Raw genomic sequence first — 12,702 nt, forward strand, 5'->3', positions numbered from 1 at the left:
ATATTTTTAATATCCAGAGCTATTGAAATCTTAGTGAAAAGAGCAGTCTTCTCTGTTCCTGGTAGAGGTATGTATTGAGGCAAGTTTTCTGGGAAATAGTGTGCCAGTTATCGTCTTAAAATATTCATCACCTCAAAAAAAAATATGCATCACCTCTTCTAGGAATGTATCCTTTAGATGAAGCTAGCAATGTAGGCTAAAATGTATATGCAAAACCTCATATTATATTGTATGTTACAGTAACAAGTTGGAAACATCGCAATTATCCCACAGTTGGCCAGTAGCTAAATGAATGCATAGATATACAACTAATAATACACAACTTTTAAAAGAAGAGCTTTTATGAAGAACTTAACATTATGTGGAGACATGCTTACAAAATACCAAGTGGAAAAAAGCAGAGGACCCAACTAAAAGGCCTTATCTCAACAATGTAAAATACATAAGTGCAGGAAGAAGTCGAGACAGCAATATATGAACATGTTAACACTGGTTATCTCTGGGATTGTGGTAAATTTTATTTTCTTCTCAATCCTTCTTAGTTTTCTAATTTTTATTCAATGAGCACATATTGCGTTCACAATCTGAAGAACATAAATGTAATCATTTTAAAACAAAAGGAAACAATCTTGAGTACCAATTGCCTTCAGTTCAGTTCCATCTCTCAGTCTTGTCCAACTCTTTGTGACCCCATGCACTGCAGTACGCCAGGCTTCCCTGTCCATCATCAACTCCCGGAGCTTGCTAGAAAACAAAATCTACTTCTGTGTGACTAAGGCCTGGAGGGTGGAGGTTGCTTCAGGCCCTTCTGGAACCCTTGGAGGTTGATTTCCCACTGTACAGACAACTAGAGATTTGGAATGGAACAAAAAACTGTGCAAAGAGTTTCACTTTGCATAACTGGTTTAGCTCATCAAGGCCTTGGAACACGTGCTCATTTTTATCCACAGTCTAACAGAGGCATTACCCCTCACCATCACATTCATGTGTCTGAATCTTAGGAATCCATGAATTCTCAGGCTCTTTTCCTTCAGTTTCAGGTAGCAAACAGTAGATGAATGACGGTACTTTAGACTGTTTAGGCCAAAGAGCAAGAAAATGAACAAGATATTATTTACTTGAGAGTGGTTTTTCAGTGGTCTTTTCCTTTATAAAATGTAGCTTTTCATCAAAATATCAAAGTATTCTATCATTCATTAATAATACAAAATAGAACAGTGGTTCTTAAACTTTAGAGCTGTTTTAATTATCTGAGGAACATGTTTAAAATACAGACTAGTTGGCTCAACCTCTCAAGAGTCTCATGTGTATGATCCAGGATAGATTCGAGAATGTGCATTTTGAACAGATATAATAAGTTGATTTTGATGCTTGTGTTTCTGAGACTAATTTTGACAGTTATAAAGTAAGGTTTGAAGAAGATTTATATACCTATGGATATAAACTCAGTACCTTCCAAACTAAGAATTATTTGTTAATCACTGCTTAATTTAGCTAATTTTGTTGATTTTATAAATAAATATTTAAACTTTCAGTAAAGATGGGTGGATTAAACATGGAGAACTGAAGAATATATTTATTTTCACCTCACCTGAAATAACTGTGGATGGATTTTTTGTAAAAGCCTTAAATCCACAAAAACAAAGAAAAACAGGAGAAAAGACACTAGAAGAAAAATGTCCACAAGATTTTGGGACTCATAAAGTAGATAGACAAGAGGTAACTGATGTAGTGGTGTGGAGGCAATAGAAATCTCCATAGGCAATGAGGAAGGTGGCAACAGAAGGTCAGTTTGCTCAACTGAGCCTCATAGATGCCTGGTGAGCAGAGGTACCAAACACCTCTGAACTTAGGGATGAGGAGTGGGGGCTGAAAAGAGGAGCATTGATTCACAGTCTGTGTAAGCAGCAGTCAGACCACAGGTCTCTTTTCCTATGCCAGCAAGAGACAGGTGTGTGCTCTTGACATTGAGAAAGAGGCTCTAGGCTCAGAGATACCTGCCCAGTGTAGGGCAGGCGTGCAGTTATCCATCTGCTGTCTCTCACAGGCTTACCCTTCATTGCCCTGATTTGTTACATGGAAGCTGGACGTTATGAACACTTTTCTTTGCTGACCTGACTGGCTTGATATTAGGCTTTGTCAATAGAAGACTCTGGAATGACACTACAAGGTGATAGCAGCACAAAGGTGCTTGCAACCCTTCTGGATCTGTTTCTCCCACCATATCATTCTGTGAGGGAGCTAGTGGACTTCTGTGGGGGCGTCTAGTGGTGCTTACTTCAGTGACCCTCAGGGTCAGTTCAAGCCACACTCAGCCCATGCTGTCCAGCTGACTGCCACTTCCATGGCAGCTCTCGCTGGGCCCTCCAGACACTGCCCCCAGCTAGTGACCATTTCTACAGGAGCTCATCCATCCCTGGTGGCTCAGTGGCAAAGAACCCACTTGCCAATGTAGGAGACTCGGGTTCGATCCCTGAGTCAGGAAGATCCCCTGGAGAAGGAAGTGGCAACCCACTCCAGTATTCTTGCCTGGGAAATCCCAAGGACAGAGGAGCCTGGTGGGCTACAGTCCACAGGGTCGCCAAAGAGTCAGACATGACTTAGCAACTAAACAACAACTTAGCCCATCCATGCCTTCTGCAGTGAAAGGCCACCTCTATAGGTTATTTCTGGAAGGTCTCTTTGCCCCAGGTAGGCTGCATGTTCCTGTAGTAGCTGCGTATTCTTTGAGGAGATCTAATCTCAGCTTGTGTGTGTGGTGGGAATGGGGAGCAGAGTACTTCTCCTAGTTTCTAGTCCCAATTCCTTTATGGTCCATACTTCCTCTGTTTAAATAATCTAAAGCTAGTAACTGTTTTTCTACTTCTGGAGCTTTTAGATTTTTTTTTAAGTAGTTAACCACTTTAAACTAGTAAACATTTCTTTATATTAAAATTTCCTCTATTTGAATTACTAGTGTGGTTTTGTCTTTTGATATAGTGCCAAGTTTTTAAAGCAGGGAATAAATGAAAATCATCATATTTGAAGGTGAGATCCATAGTTTCCTTCCTTCCTTGACTCCCAAAACACTAGCATGCAGGGTTATAGCTCTCAGGCAGGACAATTCCTACAGAGAGAAACTGACTGACCTGAGAGAAGAGGTTTACATCTGAGGTTTTGCAACCAAGTGACCAGGCTCCACGTTATAGCCCTGCACTGAAGCCACTGGTCAGAAAGCTCTATCTATGCAGGTAACCAGCTTTTTGTTCCTTGCTTATAAATATGAATACATATCATCTGAGAATCACCAGGAGTCTGAGGAAATTTTTCACTATAAAAGTAGTTTTAGTAACAAAATTTTAGTATCAAAGAAGCAGAACAAAATGAATTAAAAGAAAACACCCTGGGCTTAATATCACCCAAGTTATGAGACAGTGCATTCATAAGGGGAAAAAAAAATTCTTAAGTGAACATTTAGAAAATGAGAAAGAGCTCTTGGAAATTAAAAATGTGATAGTCAAAAGCTCAACAGAAGATTAGAAGACAAAATGGAGGAAATCCTCTAGAATTTAACCAGAAAGGCAAAGATATGGAAAAACACAAAAATTACAGCGTCAATCTAAGGTGTAAATTATACTTAGAGACATTCTAGAAAGAGGCAACAGAAAATAAAGTTAGAAAATTTTCAAGAAAATAATGCAAGAAAATCTTTTGGGCCTGAAGGACATGAGCTTCCCTATTGTGCAAGGCCAGCTAATTTCCCAGAACAATGAGACAGAGATGCATCACAGTAAAATTTTAGACGATTAGATAAAAGACAAAATCTAAAACCAGAGAATCACTATTCTAATCAGCGACACGAAAAATTGGAATACAGTGAAGGAATGCCTGCCCAATCCTGAAGAGAAACAATTATCAATTTAGATTTCTACTTCCAGCCAAGCTGTCAACCAAGTGTGAGAGTAGAATAAACACATTTCCAGACATGCAAGGCTCAAACATTTCACTCCCTTATGCCATTTCTGGGAGGCTACTGGAGACGGGCTTTATCAAACCAAGAATGGGAACAATATGAGAGCTGTGAAGCAGGACGTCCAGCAGAGGAGAGAAGCACAGATAGTTCCCAGACAACACATCCATAGCAGGAGAGGAGGATAGAGAACCTTAAAGGGAAATCTCAGAACAAGAAGTGAAAATGATAGATTACCTTACTTGTTTGACTTGCTAAGAGGAGTTTTAAAACTTTGACAGAGAATTTAGAAGAGTTAGTGATAGACCAAATTAAAATAAAGATAATTACCTCCAGGCCAGTAGAAAAAAACAACTCATATAAGAAAGGAAATTACTCATACTACAGTTTGTGGCTCAGCTGTAAATAATAGTTAGTCATAGTAATGTTAACACTGAATATTGATTTTTTTTTAACCCAAAAATCATGCTTGGAAAAAAGCATACTACGAGAGGGGAGAAAGAGAAAAGTTTGTGTGGGTGTGTTGGAGGGGCAGGTGGGTGTAAGATAGTTAAATCCTCATTCTTCTTGGTCGGAAGGCAATAGATAATAACTAAACTTGAAAAATCCAGAAATATTAACTATAAGCACATATATCAATATGGATATAAATTTTGGAAGAAATGTCTGAAAGACGTGGGAGTATTCTTTATAAAGAGTAGAACTGGGGGTATAAGGAAGTTATAAGCAAGAGACTGCCCTTGTTTACCCTTCTTTTGTTGAACTTTAATACTCTATACGGGTATCATGTGAATCAATAACTAAATGTGAGGGACTTCCCTGGCAGTCCAGTGGTTAAGACTTTGCCTTTCAATGCTGGGGGCACCAGTTCAATCCTTGTTCAGTGAGCTAAGATCCCTCAAGGCTCATGACCAAAAAATCCAAAACAGAAGTAATATTTAACAAATTTAATAAAGACATTAAAAGTGGTCCACATAAAAAAAAAAAAAACTTTAAAAAACCCTCTAAATGTGAAAACATAGAATTTCAATGACTTGAAATCCATCACTATTATTTTTGCTATTTATGGGGCATCCTATCAGGGGCCTTCAAGACCACACTGGGTTTGGTGATTTGCTGGGACTCATAGAACTTGGCATATAGTTATATCCATGCTTTATTACAGCTAAAGGATGCAAAATAAAATTGGCAAATGGACAAGACGCTTGGGGCCAACTCCAGAGGGAACCAAGCACAAGCTTCTGAGAGTCCTCTCCAGTGCATTCACTCAAAACACGTTTAATTCTTCCAGCAATGACTGGAGACAACATGTGTGAAATGTCACCTACCAGCAAAGCTCATTAGAGACTCAGCATTCAAGGTGTTGATTGGGGGCCGGTCACATAGATATCCTCTGCCCAGCACATAGTGGAATTCCAGACTCCCAGAAGGAAAGCAGGTGTTCAGCACAAGCTACAGTATTTACACAGACTTCAGGCACAGTGGGCCACTCATCATTTAGGGAAAGTTTTGTATCAGTCTAGGGAATTGTTTAACATGCAAATTCCCAGATGCCAGTCAAAGGCCAACCTTGCAAACAGATCTTTCCAAGGGTAGCAGTCTTAGGCTGCTGTGTTAACTCTTTATTCTCCACTGGCATTAAAAGTCTTTACAGTTTTTCTTACAACATATCAGAAAAGTGCTGAGAGAACTGAAAAGACCCCTGCCTGTGTTAGTTATAAAAAACAAGTTTAAGTCCCACACAGGCTACTTTAATGGCCATGTGATGTTGGGAGAGAAACTATTTGAGACTTGCTTAAGGTCCGTCTAGTCAAGGCTATGGTTTTTCCTGTAGTCATGTATGGATGTGAGAGCTGGACCGTGAAGAAGGCTGAGCGCCAAAGAATTGATGCTTTTGAACTGTGGTTTTGGAGAAGACTCTTGAGAGTCCCTTGGACTGCAAGGAGATCCAACCAGTCCATTCTGAAGGAGATCAGCCCTGGGTGTTCTTTGGAAGGAATGATGCTAAAGCTGAAACTCCAGTACTTTGGCCACCTCATGAGAAGAGTTGACTCATTGGAAAAGATTCTGATGCTGGGAGGGATTGTGGGCAGGAGGAGAAGGGGACGACAGAGGATGAGATGGCTGGATGGCATCACTGACTCGATGGATGTGAGTCTGAGTGAACTCCGGGAGATGGTGCTGGACAGGGAGGCCTGGCGTGCTGCAATTCATGGGGTCGCAAAGAGTCAGACACGACTGAGCGACTGAACTGAAACTGAACTGAAAGGAAAGTTTGAAGGATATTAGACAATAACACAGGTGCTCAGAAAATGTTGATTTCTACAATTTTGTGATTTTGCCTAAAAGTCTCCCTGGTAGACTTCAGACTTCTCACTCAGTCTCCTCTGCTCTGCTCTTGTATTAAAGTAAATGTGTTCTATTCCAAGGAGTTTTTAAACTCTTCCTTCTGTATCTTAGCTACCTAGAAATTTCTGCTAGTTTTCTTGTACACTTATCAGCAAGGGGCCATTCAGCTTCCCCAGCTCTGAGTAAAACACTTTGATGAGTCCTTTACCAAGAGAAACCACATCAGTGTAACCAGCTTTCACTAGGTTCTCAGCGGGCGACTCACAGTGGCTTTCCTCCGTGTGTGTCTGGCTTGCTTTCATTCATGTCGACTCCCTCAGGTCTAGAGTGAAAAATGACTCCCCTGGTTTCAACTTCCTTGCTATGCCCACATGACACCCCTCAAGAATTCTGTACAAAAGTCAAGGAACTATTTAACTCCATTGTTACTGTCCACTCCTCATTTGCCCTGAGTCACTTTCCCAAAGCCACTGATTTCTCATCATTCTTACTCTGAAGTAATCCAGCACAAATCCTGAGTCCTGTGGCACATTGCCTAAGGTCCACCTAGCCCTAAAAGGCTCTTTTCTTTTTAAAAAAGCTTTTTATTTTGTCCTGGGGAGTAGCCAACTGACAATGTTGTGATAGCTTCAGGTGAACGGCGAAGGGAAACAATCATACATGTATCCTTTTCCCCCAAGCTCCCTAAAAGGCTGTTTTCTATCATGGGGTTGTTCTGAAGATTACATGAGCTAAGGAATATGAAAGTGTCCTGGCAAATGTAAAATGATACATGAATCATGAATCTTGTTTTATCATGCACTTTTTGAATGCTACAGATTTACCTATTAAACGATTATTGTTTATACATAAAGTGTCCCAATATGAAACAGTCATGGTCCTAGAACTCCAGAGACTTCATAATTAAAATTTGTTTCACTTTAAAGAAACATTTTTACTAGCAAAAATATTTTTATTAAATTAAAAATCTTTGTCAGAATCCCTAATTTTTTATCAGTTTAAGTTGTTTTTTTAAACTTCAAATTTATACCATTTATGTATTGTTAAATCAATCAGTCAAAATATGGCTGTTTTGATGACTTTAAATCTGAAGTTACAAATAACAGTTGAATCTCATGTTAGTCAATTGATCTCTGTTTTTTTGTTTTGAAGATATAATATTGAGAAATCCTAATTACCCAGAATAGAAATCACAAAACTTATTTTTTAAAAAAATCTCTTTTTAAATCTAACAATGCTCCTTACATAATTGTTCTAGAAGCTTGAAAAAGGAATAGTCTTGTGATTGTTTCAAAGTTCAGTCATTAACAATATCTAATAAGGGTTGTCATTCTTTAACTGGTTATAATTATTCTATGTGGAGAGCATGAATAAATGGACCCCTCAGATAATATGTCTCCACTATTTGGAAGAAAATACATGTTAATTGTATGGTAACTTTTGATACCAGGATATTTTAATCTATTACCTTTTACAAAGTTTCATATAAAACTTAGCTTTTGCCTTTGATAAAGGTGCTTTTCACTTCAAAACAGTGAATCTGACATTTTTCATATTGATTCCACACTTTCAGTTTCATCTGACACTCTGTAGTTGTAAGCCCAGTGACATTGTTACTGTGCACAGCCACAACGATTTTACTGAACTTACTAAAAGTTAGTAAGAGATACAGGCTTGTACAGCTACATTACATTACAGAGATATTTAAAGAGTGGGATCTCTTTATCAGTCTCCCTCAGAGGAATTTCTTGTCTCATTTGAATTATTTATGCCAACATCTTGTCTTGAACTTCACTATGAAAATTGAAAACTTGGTACTCATAGTCCGCAGCATTACAAACAATGCTGAAAAACCCACCGTTTAAATAATATACCTTAACCAGGTCAGACAGCTTGTGTGGAATTACCCAACACTAGGAAGATTCCGGCATCTTCAAAGAAGTTCTTGCATGCCCCCATGGTGCACAGTGAGTTATCAAACACATTTCAGTGACAAAGTTTGTATGTGTTACGACTTGTGCAGTTTTGCTATTACTTTTTGCTCTCTATGGCACTGCTGTTTTGCCAGTTTATTTGATAGAGTATTAACATTGATCCCAACAACTAGTAGTGTCTTCTGTTATGTAATAAGTATTTCTTGCTTGTACCTCCGTGATCACATTACAAAAGAACAAATAAAGAGGTGAGACTTATAGCATTCCTCTCATCTACTCACCCTTTCAGTTCAAACTAGAAATAAACCCTGATAATATTTAAACATCACACACCAGAACGCCTTCTAAGTCTTAGACTTATAATAATGGAGACATTGTCACTCTTGCAAACATCTGAAAGAGTGCTTAGTGGTGAAACTGCTGAGTGTTCTCGGAAACCTTGGGGTCCACTTCCTCCAAAAAGTCAGACACAGGATGCGGTGGACTTTCAATGAGTCATTAATTTGACATTCATTGGTCCTTTTGTTGACAGAATGGAGAAAAAAGTGGGTTTATTTTCATGCTGCCATTAGGAGTAATTCTAGGGATGGCATAAAATGCAGAGCAGCTGCCTAGGCATCCTGGGGGACATCATCCTGTGCCCTCTATTTACCAGTGGGGAGAGGGGAAGGTGCTGTGGAACTCTAAATCCAATAGGCTCTCAAGAGATTTGAATTGACCCTCAGTCCTGGTGTCTGGAAATCCATCATTCTACATAGACGCAGGGACTTGAGCAGAATGAATAATTAGTATAGTCTAGAGAATTCAATTCATCTAGTATTTATTGAGTGCACTGTGAACACACAGTGTTCAGGGCCAGGTGCTGGAGAAGGCAGGAAACAAGGATGGGAGAAAATATGCCTCAATATATGAGAGGTTTCTAATCCTCAGGAGCTTTCAGTATTGACAGAGAGACAAAACACACTTAGGAAATAATGAGAAAATCTGAGAGACAGTGTCTAATGTTGAAAACCAGATATGAATGCAAAGGAGTGTCAAGATCAGGCCTCATCTTGGGATACAGGTTGGATGCAGACTGTCAAGAGGCAATTAACTAGTCCAGGGAGGGAAGAGGGCTCGACATTAGGGCAGGACAGTAGGAAAGGACAAAATGGTGATCCTGCCAGAGGTGCCAGAGGGAGTGTTAACTGACACGAAAATCGAACTCTTATTTTGACAATTTCTTCTGATCCTCTTAAAACCATGTTTTTTTGGTAACATTCTAAACTCCTTTTTAATTTGGAGCCAACCTATTTGTTCTAAGCCAATTTCAACTCTACTGACTATCAAAACATTCTCTAAGAAAAATCAAATATAGGGCTTGTCATTAGGATAGTTCTGGAAATAATGGAATGATCAAAGAAAATAAATTTACATCCTCCTGAAATTTATGCTTAAGCTAAATAGAGTTGAGGTGTACAGAGGAGGACGATGAGAGGGAATAAGAAGAATAAGGGAGATGATATTTTTGTGGTTAAAATAACATTTTTCAACATAAATTCTATTTTTAGAAGGGTTTGCGGTACACCTGACTGTGTTCTCTGAGGGGTTTCCTCCACTTTCAGACATACAGAGATTAGACTTTCCTGCTCCATAGAAGCTAGGCAGAACCACATGACTAAGTGTGAAGACTGTTCGCTAATGTGATTCTGTTACTTCCAGGAGGAAGCTTCTAAGGGCAGGTACATGACTCTCCATCCTCCTCTTCTGCCATTTCATGAAGAGATCACAAGCCCAGATGGAGTAGCAAAATATAGAAGAGCCTCTCAACCTGGATCCCTGAGGTCTCTCGTGGAGGATGATTGCCTTGCAGAGTCTCTCGGGACCTTAATGGATGTTGCATGAATGAGAATAAACTTTGCTATGCCATGCTCTGAGACTTTAGACTGTTTATTATCACAGCACAACCCACCTTATCTTGATTGGTACTTTTTGTTTTTTTTCTTTAATTTTAAGTCAAAAATATTTTTTAAGATCTGGCTTAGTTAGAGAATAGTTCTAAGGCCAAGAACACAGATTAAATCTCCACCCAGATTGTTAAATTGGGCTTCCCAGCTGGCCCAGTGGTAAAGAGTCTGCCGGCCATGCAGGAGATGTGGGTTCGATCTCTGGGTGGGGAAGATCCCCTGGAAAAGGAAATGGCAATCCATTCTAGTATTCTTGCCTAGGAAATCTGATGGACAGAGGACCCTGGCAGAATACAATCCATGAGCTTGCAAGAGAGTCGCACACACCTTAGTGGCTAAACAACAAACAACACACTGTTAAAGGAAGAAAAAGTGTCTGTAAGAAAAATATGGTCTTTTCTACCAAAGATAAAGATATAAGAAAAAAAGAAATGATCCATATTTGTTTTTTTTTTAATATTTAAATAGAAAGATGTGTGTGTGTGTGTGTGTGTGTGTGTGTGTGTGTGTGTGTGTGTGTACCCAGCTTACGTATAAGGTTCCTAAAGGTGGCGGCTTGTTGCCCGTCCTTTGTTCTCTTCCCTTCCTAGTTCTCCTTCCTCATAAGAACAGTTTGGTGGGCAAATTTCACAGGCTTTACTCTGGACTTGTGCAGAGAACTAAAGGGATGGGGAAAACAATTAATATAAATTCTCCACTCAGAAGCCTACAGGTATTACTCATGGCCCCATCAACCAACACAAGACTTCAGGGAGATTGTGACTCTGTTTCTCAGCCTATGAGGAACCAGGGGAGGGAACCTGTGTCCTAGGGATAAAAGTTGGGCAGGCTTCCTGCTCAGTGTGCCTGCCCACCACACACCTCATCTTGCAAGACCGTTACTGAAGCCTTGCCTCCCACTGCACCTCATGTCTCCAAGTCCATTCTTCAAGTTTGGGCTGGTAAGCATGTTTCCCACAGTGTTGTAGGAGTCCGTGGAACTCAAACTTTGTGTGTGTCTTCTCTGATTCCCTTAATTGCCTCCTTCTTTCCAAAGGCGTTGCTTGTGTTCCCAACTGTTCCCGTTGCTAGTGATCCCATCAGCATCACCGATCTGCTGACACCGTACCAAGATCTCTGAGCTGGAGACTAGGTTAAGACCAGCATAGTTTTGACATCTCAGACACCAAGCCTGATCCACTCCACATCACATTTCCATTTCTGGAACTTGGATGAAATGGTATATTATGCAGCATGCGATCTGGCTTTCTGAGCAGCCTAGTGATGTCTCCCAAAGCAGAGGGGGAGTGGATTCAGCCCTGGGGTAAACCTTGGCCAATGGAAGGCAGGAGATGGCAAGAGCCACACATAATATCTTCTCTTCCTTTCTCCCTTCCAAATAAAACACTGAGGCTCAGATTTTTCTTGCAACATATCCAGAGGAAATTCCACCTGAGAATGTGTTTTCTTCCTAACTCCTTGAGAAGATGGGCACCTTGGTAATGTGTTGTATCACACTTCATCACGCTCCACAGTTGTTCTTTTCTCATCTCCTATTTCCTCACCCTTAAAACTCTGGGCTGGCACCTTCTGGAAGGGTAGGAAAGCCCCCAGAGAACAAAGTAATGTGTACCACAAACTTTTAAAAAATATTATTTGAAAAAAAAAAGAAAAAAAAATTATTTGTATTTATTTATTTTTTTGACTATGCCAGGTCTTAGTTGCGGCGTGTGGAATCTAGTTCCCTGATCAGGGACAGAACCCAGGCTCCCTGCATTGGAAGTATGGATTCTTAACCACTGGACTACCAGGGAAATCCTCACAAACATTTTTTAAAATAGGATTTATATTGAGAAGATCATTTTAATCACAAAAATATCATCTCCCTCATTCTTCTTATTCTCCCTCATCGTCTTTGTACAACTAAATTCTACTTGGCTTAAACATAAATTTCTGGACAATATAAATTTATTTTCTTTGATTATTTCATCATTTCCAGAACTATCCCAATGACAAGTCCTATATTTGATTTTTCTTAGAGAACCTTTTGATAGTCAGAGAATTGAAACTGGCTTAGAACACATTCCTATCTCTTTCTCTGTGCTCAAGTTTTTCAGGGCAAGCACTGTGGTGGATGGGAGGGCAGAGGGAGGCTTCAAGGGAAGTGTGGTGCAACTGGGCAGGGCACATGGGGGAGGACGAGAAAGAGCGTGCCGGGTGGACACTTCAGACCTGGAGGCACTTTGCTAAATTTCTCAACTTGTGTCTTCTTGGTACACGACTGGCATACGAAGACACCAGTAGTACGGAGTCAAGTCTTAAAGTTCTAGGAGAGACTTTTTCCATGGCCAGCTTCAACACAGGTTGAACAAATTCCTTTAATGACTCCCCTTGGTTTTGAGCAGCTTTTCCATAGATACCTTCTCAATGAGGCTCTTTCACTGTGTCAACATTATATGGAGTTCTCTGTTCCAAATCTCACCTTACAATGGTCTCGAGGCTTTAACTGCAGTCCCTATACAACCATTAAACTAAAAACTCTGAG

Source organism: Oryx dammah, unplaced genomic scaffold (assembly GCF_014754425.2).
Source record: "Oryx dammah isolate SB20612 unplaced genomic scaffold, SCBI_Odam_1.1 HiC_scaffold_28, whole genome shotgun sequence".
Classification (NCBI taxonomy): Eukaryota; Metazoa; Chordata; class Mammalia; order Artiodactyla; family Bovidae; genus Oryx; species Oryx dammah.